Consider the following 10,977-nt stretch of genomic DNA (forward strand, 5'->3'; position numbering starts at 1 on the left):
TAGCATGATTCACGATAATCAAAGCAAATTCAATATATGTTGTAGCTGAGTAAAAGGAAGACCAAATTATTTTTAATGCTTCTATATGACTTCAAAATACAATATGTGGTATGTTATCACAAGTTCTAGTTGTTAAAAAATTATACTTTTTCAAATCTTTATATGCGGATTAAAAGAAATATAAACACACTTATATCATTCAATAATGAGCCATAATATAAAAAAAGTCTGTAAATCATAAATTAAAAGGGAAAAGATTCACATATTTATGTTAATTATTTTAATCCTTGTAAAATAAAATAAAAATATTTGCTGTTAATTTATCGTGGCACTTTTTAGGATGTTTAAATCGTTTCAACTAAAACCATATATTTCTCTAATAAATATATTTTCTTGTTGCTTCTTTCCATCCCTTCATCATTATACTCCACCTATAGATATAGTATTCTTTCAATACTTATCACTTTGAGTTTTTTTACATAAAATATTGTTTTTTTTTATGTCTCTTCTTTAATTTGGCGTTCTTAAATCCTTAATATACGAATTATAGTATTTTGTGGCGGTAACCTACCATTTTATGAATACTATTACTAATATATTTCTGAATTTATATATCCAAAATTGTTTATTTGGTAGTAAATCATATTTTTTCTGCTCCAAATTTTTAAAATTTCCAAGCTTTATATTGCGGGGTAATTCATATCTATTGGTGGATCAAGTTATTGCTTTTTTCCACACAAAGTATCATATAGCCAAATTCAAAATAATTTAATATCTGTTTATATGCTAGGTGAAACTATAAACGTTGCTCTACTAATACTGATTGATAGGCTATCTATTTTTCATAATCTTCTAAACTTGTATTTTCCTGTGAACATAAATATACACATATTATATTTATGTTGAACTCCGTGTGTAGTGATGATCAAGCCATCTTTTAAATTTAATTATTTAGTTTTAATAAGATTTTATGCCTCTTAAAATCATTGACAATTTGACTTTACAACCTATACCATATTTATACGTATCTTGTTCTTTGGTTTTATGTTTACAATTTAAATCAAGTTTGACAATTAGACTGTGTCTATAATTGTATTGCAGGCAATGCTACAATATTATCTTGAAATTGTTGCAAATTTTAATTTTCACATCCAGCTTTTTTTTTATTCTGCTAAATTTATTCGTGTATATATTGTCTAATCTCTACTTTATTTTATAAAATTAGAGATTTTCAGAAGTATACATGTTTTTTTTTCTTATTTTTATGCTTTGCTGCTCTTCTGTAAAAACATTCCTTTCTGGTATAAATATCTGATTTACCAAAAAAAAATATTTTTATCGCCTATGAATTAAAAACGTAAATTTTTTTTTTCTTCTTTTTTTTGAATAATTATTTCTTTGTTTGTTGACTGTAAATTCATGATTTCTTTTCGCTAGTATTTTATATTCGATCATCAGCATAAAAATTTCTCTCGGTATTAGTTTAAAAAACATGTATTTATATTTAAAGGCATGTTTACATCCCTTATTAAATGATCTGAATCGTTTTTTGTCGTTAGGTTTAGTTTTGGCTAGATTATAAATTTCAACTATTTTAGCTTTATTTCTAATTTATTATCTCTGTAAACTTTAGTAATTAATATCTTTTCCTTATATCAGAGATCATATATTGCAGATTTATATTATTAAATTTTTAGTTCTATGCAATTTGAGAATCCAAATGTTGTTTTCGGTCGTATTGTTACGTTTTGGCAGGTTTTAGATAATGAATAAATATAAAGTGACTTTTTCTATGGGTATATTCTCCTAGCAGTATTTTTACTAAAAAGAAACCTTTCGCTAAACATTATGCAATGAAACAAAAAAATAGAAACGGTGGTAAATTCACCTAGAGTATTTTCTTTTACTTACTTATGGGGAAAGTCATTGCATTTTTATGTCTTATCGAGATTAAATACGCCATTTTTATCACACCTATAAAATTATATACCAACATTCGGCAATTAAGTTTTACGGCCACCGTCATTAAATTGTATATGTTCTCCATGCTTTTCTTAACATATATATATATTATACACTAGATTTATTGCTGTTACATATTTATTACTCTTTGATTTTGCGCTTGTTCTTTGCCAGCTTCTACCCAACTCACGTAGCCGAGTTGGTTTTCCGATAAGAGGCCACATTTTTCTGCTTAAAATTGTAATATAATGTCACCAATAAAGTGGTAAATTTGTATATAAATTTAGACTGCTATAGTCTTAAATTCACCTATATTTATAGTTTCATCTTTTAAAGGGAGCTATGTAGTCTCTTTATATAGCCAATTTTATTATTATTTGCCTTCTTAATCATATATATACAATGATGCCGTAATTCAATTGATATGGGCATCTAAATTTCTTTATAAAAAAAGTGTTGAATCCAATCTCCACAGCAGCTTTCTGGTTAAAGCGAAAATTTATTTTTGTATATTATCTTCTGTCATACACACAACTTTAGCTTTTTATTCTCTAATAAACTCATGTAGATACTTTCAAAACATACGCTTTCATCTTTACCCTATATTAATTTTGAAAGCCATGCAAATTGATCATCATCGGATTGGATATTAAAGTCTTTCTAATTTTATTGAACGATAAAACGTATTTTGATTTAATTCAAACTGATTGTTTGTGTCTTGAACCTCATATTTTTTTAATATTGTACATTTAGCTTTATTACATTTTTAATATTATATCTTGACAATCTATGTCTTAAATAATATAATGGCTTTCCGTCTAGAAACAGTATGTGATGTCATCTTTTTTTTCGGGAATGTATGTTTTTTTCTTGAGAGCACTTAGTTTTTAAGATGCACTAAAAATATAAATATGCATTTATTTCTAAATATTTACTAGCATTTTACTATTCTACCGCATTATATGTTCTTTTGTCTGATTCGCCTTTTTTGCTGAGCTCTTCATTAATCAATTGAATACTTTATAGTATTTCGATATTTTAGATCAAGTTTTAGGGTTTTACGCTATGATACTGCATATAAATATTTATAATATCTTACAAAATTTATAAATTTACTTTAATTAAAGTCTTTATTTAACCATTACAAATCAATTTCATTGTTTGTAACATCTTCGTGGGTTTATAAAGAATTCATTTGCTTTTGAAACAATTTCTCACATAGCCTAAATTTTTTTGGGCTTAATAATTTTGTTTCTTCTTTTTTTCATGTTTTTTTGTAGTTTAAATTTAGATCATCCTTCGTAGCTACCATATTTATATACAAGAATTCCATTTCTCATCCTCTTTATTGTATGCGAAAACGAGTTATTTATAGATCTGATGTTGTGATAAATCATTTTTTTACTTTAACCAAGGCCATATATACGTCTGAAGCGTAGAATGTTTGCTTTAAGCTTCATATATGAATAAACATATTTGGAATGTAAATTTTTGAAGATTATTTTTATTATATGTTAATTAATAGTAGTAGTTAATTTTAAAAATATATTTTTTTTGCATATTTAAAATACTATTTAAACCTTAATAATATGGTTATTCGTTTTTCATCATTTTCTGTTATCCCATATGTTTACTATTGCATACAAAAAATTAAATATTTTTAAAAAATATATATTGAGACTATTTATGATAAACAGAAGAACCTTATCACTCGGATAGAAATTAGGCGACTATTATCGACAATATAAACATATTGAGAACCATAAATTGAGAAAGTATGTTATGCTAGCATCTGAGCTTTTATTTATATAGAAGCGTATGATTAGAATTGACCCGTATGTCATAACTTAAAACGCAGTGGTGACATGGTATTCATAAAAAGTATCAGAAGGAACTCGAAACGACGAAAAAGATCTGGAATATATTAAAACCTTAGTATTAAGAAAGTCTCTTGACTTAATAGATCTTTAGAGGGGAAAAACTATAAAGAAGACTACGAAGAGGACAAGTATACCAAAAGGATAAATATTGAGTGCGTACGGGAAAAAAAGCAAGCTGCACCCTAGAAAAAAAACTAAAATTTTATCCATAAATTTAGCCCAAAAAATAAATACACTGTATTACTACCATATTTGCATATTAAGGAGTTAGAAATTCTGCAGAAGTAAAATAATATCCATAAATATAAGATTGAGTAAGTCAATTGGATTTTTAAGTCTCTAAATTATTGAATGCAAGACGTTAATAAAAATAATTGGCTTAATTAGCGCCATAGAGCAATATATGACTATACTTGAAAGGCGTGAATACTAAAAATCAAATATATTCCGTAGAAACTATGTTTGAATACGAAATAAAAGAATAATTTAATATCATTGTTGATTTCATTAATCAGCTGAACCCGTATCCAAAAAAAAATATTTAACGAAAGTGTTGGAGAAAGCATATAACTAAAAAAAAATATTTTTTTATTTCTAAAAGGTTTATTTGAATATTTGACTTTGGTATAAAAGCTAATTAATGTAATTTTATTTGCATTTTATCACATGTAAATCATAAAAAAACAAATATGATATTCTTAGATCATCCAGGCATAATAGATAGCGCTTCAATATAATTGACTTAATTGTAATGGCATATACTTAAAAAATAAAAATTATATAAAATAAAACATACAAAGAAAAGTTATCAGGCATAATAGATATTATTCCGCGTGATGTGTTATTATGATCGCGTACTAGTATTGAATTTGTGATCTTAACCTTCCATAGCCACATCAAATATTTATTAATGAACATTTACCATATTATAATAATTGCACATGTGCTTGAAAATGTGATTGTTATGTCCAAGGGCACTGAAAAATTAATGAAATAGATTCTAATCAACTTTATTCTGGTACAAAAAGAATAAATTGATGGTCTTTTTGCCTTAATGCTTAATACTGAAGTTCACATGTCAGTAAAATACAACATAATGAAACCAGTAAAAACATCTGATTATTTTGTAGCTGAATAATTTTGAAACGTATTTTTCTTCAAAATTGATATCCGAAATTAAAGTTGTATTATTCTTTTTACGACGCAATAAATAAGTAATATAATTGCATATTTACCATAGTTTTTCAAGACACTTAACTCATTTCATTTGAGAAAGTAAGAGCAGTTGATGAATATAGATCAGGGGAAGGTATCAAAGGATGTATCAAGGAGTTGTGCAATATTTCCGATGGGCTGACTACGTCTAAATAGATAGAATTGATGGAAATTAACTTAATCCATAATTCAAAAATTGCATTTTTTTAACATAATTTTATCTTTGAACATCTATATTTCATATACCCTTTAAATTATATGAAAAAATTGTGTACAAGATATTACAATATTAATTTTGTATTTTTTAAGTTTATAAATGCATTAATTTTCTTTAAGGACTTAAATTTCTTTTCAATCATTAAATTATTCTCGAGCCGATTAGTGTTCAGAATTTAGTGATTTAATGATGGGGCGGTAACACGATATACTAAGAAGGATTCAGAAAAAATCGTATTTCTAATAGATTGTATCATACTTATGTACTATACGGCTAAGTTTGCCCAACAACCAATAAGTCGCGATAAGAACGGATAGATGGAAGAAAATGCAAGATAAGAAGAGATAGCTGTGGTATAGATAAGATCGGTACATGGGGTAATGCTATTTTAGATATCTGTAGATAAAATATAAAATAACATCAAAAATAATTAGAATTTGATGATTTAATAATTTAGGCACAAAATAAACATATAACATAATATTTTTTTCTTTTAATAAAAATTATGGAATCATCGGAATTTGTATTTTTTTTTGTAAACATACACATCATAATAAAGGCAGTTAGAGGCAATATATGCTGAGTTTTATTTAACGGCTAGTGTAATTATCGGTTATGTTGTCAAAAAAAGTTCACATCAAATGTTTTAAAATTCTTTATACATGATTGTTACATTCAGTGTCTAATCTTCCATTGCAAAAAAAACCATTGAAGCTTTTACCATATGTAATTATATCATTTTAAATTTATTACGGACAAAATCTTTCTAAAACATAATTATTTATTGCTGCTTTCTAAAAACTTTGATTCCTTTTTATATTAGAAAAAACAGCTTACTGGAATATCATACATCTGTTGTTTAATTTATTAAAACTAAACGGATTGATTTCAAAATACTATTTTAAACGTAATTTAAAATCCTATATATTATTGAATGCATCAAAAATCCACGTTCAAGCATAATATTATATCTTAAAACTACCCTATCAAAATTTATTGCATTTGATTTTGATCTACGATTTCAGTTAGTTTTATACGTAAGTTATTTATAGTATACATATAAACGGGTGAATTCATTAATAAAAACAGCCTATTATATAATATTTTTAATTTGATTGCCAATATTTTACATACAATTTCGATATTTTTTTATTTATCAAAAATTTTAGCCGTATAATTATGATTTAGATGTCTGCATATTGGCCACAATTATCACAATCACTTTTTTCATCAAATTTTAAAGTATCTATTTGTTTCACGTTTTCTGAAACAGCAAGAATATTAGTGATTTTATTCATACAAAAAATCTTTAGAAATTGTGAATGCATAAAATAAACCTCATTTCTAATGTTTTTGGAATTGAATTTTACTAGTTTATTATGTACGCACTCCATTTGAGCTGTATTGTAAGAATATTCATCATTATTTAATTTTTCATAAACGCTATGTAAATTAGTCTCCCATAGTATCTTCGTAGAGTTTAGAATTATATTCCTAAAAAACCATTTATTTTCATGAAAAAGTCGAATCTGTGATTCTTTCAATAGTTTTAACTTTATATCAACATAATTTATATTTATTATCTTGGTTATAGACATCCAAAACTCTGTAAGAATTAAATTTTCTAATGAGATGTACTGTATATTATTTGGAACCATAAAATAATTTTCTAATTTATGTCTGTCAAACAGTAAGAATTCAGGCATCAATTTCAAGAGATACGGGCTATTTTTTATCTTATCTAGATGAATCAAAACTTTGTTCTTGTAATCTTCATTACATTGAATATACAAATCCCACACAATATTCTTTCTTTTTTTTATAAATTCTCTAATTTTATATTTTAATTTCTTTACCGTATTTGAAAGCTTTAATATGAATTTTTTAACAAATTTTTTGGGATTTATGCGATTTATTTTGACAAATTTGTACAAACTATGATATAGATTGATTACTAATACATTTTTACATTTAACCATTATATGGTCTGGTGCTAGTAAATAAAATTGGTATGCTTCTATATCTATTATATCAAGTAAACAATCCACTGTTATATATTCATTATATTCAAATGTTATATAGCCGACTATTTTAATTTTATGATTCGATATAAATTTAACTTTTTTTTGTGCCACATTTTCGTTGTTTCGGCTCTCGTATGTGTTTCTAGAATGAATTGCCCCCCGTCTTGACGTCTTTTGTACATTTTTGATTTTATTTGTATCTATTTTTGCCCTGGAACGATGTTTACATTTTTTATCGGATATTATTTTAGCCTTTATATGCTCAAATATATTGCATTGCGAACAGCCAGGTGCAATCCTATCAAAATTTTCTTTTTTTGAATATAAAAATACATTTAGATTTTTGGATACTTTTAATCTCTCAGGAATTTTCGACTCTTCTATCATCTTCTTGAAAGAATATATTTTTTTAGCCCTATTTTTTATTCGTCTTTTTACGTAACCCTCAATTTTATTTTGCAAATCAAATGGCTCACCATTAAAAATTTTACCCAGTTTATGTATCTTATCTTTGACCTGTCTTTTATCAAATTCTTCAATTTTATCCATAAAGTCTGTATAATCTTGCAATACTTCAAATAAACTGGGTTCTTGATCAGAGGGGCTGATGGAGCAAGTTTCAACCGATTCAATAATATTAATATCACAACTAGTTTGTTTTTTTGTGTCATAAATACCCATAAAATTTACTGTGATATCGCTTATGTTCCCTGGATTATATACGGAGGATCTTTCATTTTGTGCTGTAGTATTTTTTATAAAATCCATTAAACCTTTGTCTACATTCTTTTTCGTATCTAGTACTATATTTTCACGTTCTTCGATCAAGGAAATGTTGTTTATTTGGTTATCAACATCTTCGTAACTACCAATTTTCGGTACAGCAGATGTTGATTCTTTTTTACGTTTACATTCTGGTTTTTTTAAATACGTTTCAATACTAAAATCTAATATGAATTCTAAAATATCATTCGGAACTGGCAAATTCATCAAATATCGGGAATCGGTATTGTCTATTATGTTTTCATTCATTAAACTTGCAGTGTTTATTCTGATAAAAAAGTGTAATAAAAATATAGTCATAATTCTTCATAAATATTTTATTAAATACCTGAACTTTGTCAGTCAGCTCAAAATAACTCCTTTTTAAGATTTTTTCGATTCTGAAAATCAAGTGCTACGAATATAAAATATTGTAACTTATTTTCTAGATATGGCTAAAACTCATATATTGATCGTTAATATATTTTATAATTATCCAAAGTTAATACTACCAAGGATTTACAAAATCTAAAATGCAAGAATTAATAATTTCAATAAAAAATAGAATATAACCATTTTGTTTTATTTTTTTTTCTCAATTTTAGAGTATCAAATGAATTTCTTTAAATTAGAATATTTTGGGAAGATTTTATGTGAAATTTATATTAGCTGTTTGAGTTTTATTGTTCAAAAATATGCGCAAACTTACCCTAAAATTTTATGATGTGTATTTTCTTATAATTTATAATTAATGAAGACGAAAAACTGTTTACAAAAAAAAATATATATTAGTCTCTAAAACATAATAAATATATAGCACTTTTAGTTATTTTTAATAGCATTTGTTCAACGCTAGTTGCATTAACTTTACCATAAATGTTTTTAAACCAGTTATAATAAGTTTAATATCATGATATATATATTTTAATTGATTATTTTTATGTTTTATATTTTAATTTCTTAAACAGCTAATGCCATCTTTATCATACTAAGTAGAACTAATGTGATTAAATGCAATAAGATTCATACATAGAATTATTTTATTGTATAAAAAGCTGAATTCCACATTAAATTAAACCCAGCCAAAACCAAAGTAAATATACAGTGCAATTACTATAATATGCATAGAAAAATTATCCGATGAGTTTTTCTAAATCACATTCCCATATAGGCTCTAATTAATATAAATAAATTGGTGACTATGCATTAACGATATTATAGGAGAAATATTAGACATAAAAAAAGTTAGGTTTAAAAAAAATCAAAATATAGTGGACAAATGATTTGCATGCAAGAAAACACGACTTGTTTTATTTAAAATATAAATCGCCAGAACATTCGTTTAAATAAACAATACGGGATAAGGATTTAAAAAAATTGTGTATAAGATTAAATATTTACATTTAGCGTTCCTTTTATATATTTAAATATGCTGTATATTTTATTATATTTCACGAAGCATATAATAAGTATTTTATAGATATAAAACTAAATTTGAAGATTTTTAACTCTATTACAAAGACCAAAAAATTAATTGTGCTCTTTATAAATTAACTATTCCTTTAGAATGTATTTATTTATTATTAGATTTATTTTGTTTTGTTTTGTTTCTTATTTCAAATGTTCAATTTATCATGTTTTTTTATACTTAAGTCATTTTTGTTGAGGCCCAGGGTTTCTTAAATAAATATGGGTATAAAAAAGGGAAATATTCTAATTTTTTTGTGCAATATAAATTAAATTTATTTCGATCATGTAAAAAATTTGCATATTTTTCGATTCTCAAATGATTGTGATTTAAAATTAATTCGGAAAAATCTTATCATGAATTTATTTGTTAAATTATTTTATAAGACTTGGTAACCGCTATTTTAATTAAAAAAAACAAATGAATAGTCTTTTTATTATTACTGTCCTCTATATTTCCGATAAAGCCGTTTACTTGCATATTTTATGTTCTAAAAACGGGATTAATAGACAAATATCTCATCGATTAAATCTATTTAAATCAAAATATTGTTTTTGTAATTAGAATCAAAAAATATAAAAATTTCGGGGAAACTATCTAAATTTGGCATAAAAATCTATATAATTTAGAACTAAATTGTAAGAGTTTGTTTTTGAATTAAAATTAAAACAAATGGAATTTATGCACTTCACCTTTATTATATTCAAAAAAGACTTATACCTTTAAATATTCATCTGTAAGTTCTTTTCATACATCTTTTTCTTTTTTATGCTGTACTTAAGCTTGTTTTTGTAAGACTCAACATTTTGAACATGAACTAAAGAATCTGGATCAACAAAATTATAGTTATGTCGGATTTAATGATGTTAATGAACATTAAATGCATTATAATCATGGTCTTTTAATCAATCATATACATTACTGAACCCTCTCTGGCTACCTTCTTAAATCTTTAATTTAATTTGCACTGGTTTTTTTCTGAACAAGTGTACCAAATATTTTTCTATGTTATATGCTAGTTCCTATATTAGTTGATGTCTAGGCCAGATTTTATTTCATATTCTATCTTAATTAAACTTGACCCTGCATTTAAGCACCTTTTCATCATCTTGAATAATGCCACCTAGTCATCTATTTTAATATATTGTTTCTATAATTTTCTATTATTATTTTATTTACAAGCTAGCGGTTTTTTGTTTATACAAAATACTTCGCATATAGCTATTTGAATAATAAATCAGAAATTTAAAAATCTCCTACTGTAAATTTTGAATTTACCCATAAAATATCTTTTCTTATTTGCAAAGATGTTTAGTATTTATCAAAGTTATAATTTTTACACCAATAGTTATATCCATCTCATCTGTATTTTATAGCTTTATTGGCCATAGATAAACTTTGTGGCAACACAAACAGTAGAAAATAATATATATAATGGGGCATTATTTT

Source organism: Rhyacophila brunnea, unplaced genomic scaffold (assembly GCF_057557595.1).
Source record: "Rhyacophila brunnea isolate RB1 unplaced genomic scaffold, BYU_Rbru_1.0 scaffold_75, whole genome shotgun sequence".
NCBI lineage: Eukaryota > Metazoa > Arthropoda > Insecta > Trichoptera > Rhyacophilidae > Rhyacophila > Rhyacophila brunnea.